At 45.1% G+C, this 683-nt stretch overlaps 1 protein-coding gene across 4 annotated transcripts in view; it reads right to left on the reverse strand.

The window, feature by feature from the left end:
* The window catches only part of NR5A2 (nuclear receptor subfamily 5 group A member 2), a 183,533-nt gene that overhangs the window by 90,945 nt on the left and 91,905 nt on the right, over positions 1 to 683 (reverse strand). The window lies entirely within an intron of this gene.

Raw genomic sequence — 683 nt, forward strand, 5'->3', positions numbered from 1 at the left:
AAAGATGTTGGGTTCCCAACCTTCCCTTCCCTTTTTCTTCCAGTAGAATGTAAGTCCCTTGAAGGGAGGAATTATTTATTTTGTATTCTCAGTGCTTGCATGTGGTAGGTGCTTAATAAATATATGCTGAATTAATCTGGGTCTTGAGAGCTAGCAACAGGACCCTCTCCACTTTCTGGCTGTGGCTATGAACCATGCTTTCCTAAGCGGCATGTTGGGAGGCATCCCAACCCCATAGCACCCATGTGGTTACAAGCTTGCACAAGCACACTCCTCTTGCAAAAGTGAGGCCTCAAAGAGGAAGGTTTCTGCAATGTACTTACTGGGTCTTAAGGATGTAACAAGCAAGAATGCAAGTCCTCAGAGACTCGGAAGTACAGTCCTAGAGCTGGCTTTTAATTTTGATTTCAGTGATCTTCCCAACTTTGACTCTACCCCAACTCTGAGAGGAGACCTTTCACTTTATCTTGCCAGGAGTCTAGCTTGTAACTCACGTCCAGGGCACTAGCTCCAAGCCAATCCATAGCCTGCAAGGACCACTCACACCCTTTCAGGTCCTTGTTAGTTGCTGAATGTCAATTCCTTGAGGGCAGAGACCATCTTGCTACCTTGCATTTGTATTCCCAGTTCTTATTTTCCTTCTTTCCTTCTTCCCTTCCTGCCTTCCTTTTTCTTTCTTTCTT

This window comes from Vombatus ursinus, unplaced genomic scaffold (assembly GCF_900497805.2).
Source record: "Vombatus ursinus unplaced genomic scaffold, bare-nosed wombat genome assembly UNPS02014909.1, whole genome shotgun sequence".
In the NCBI taxonomy this organism is placed as follows: Eukaryota; Metazoa; Chordata; class Mammalia; order Diprotodontia; family Vombatidae; genus Vombatus; species Vombatus ursinus.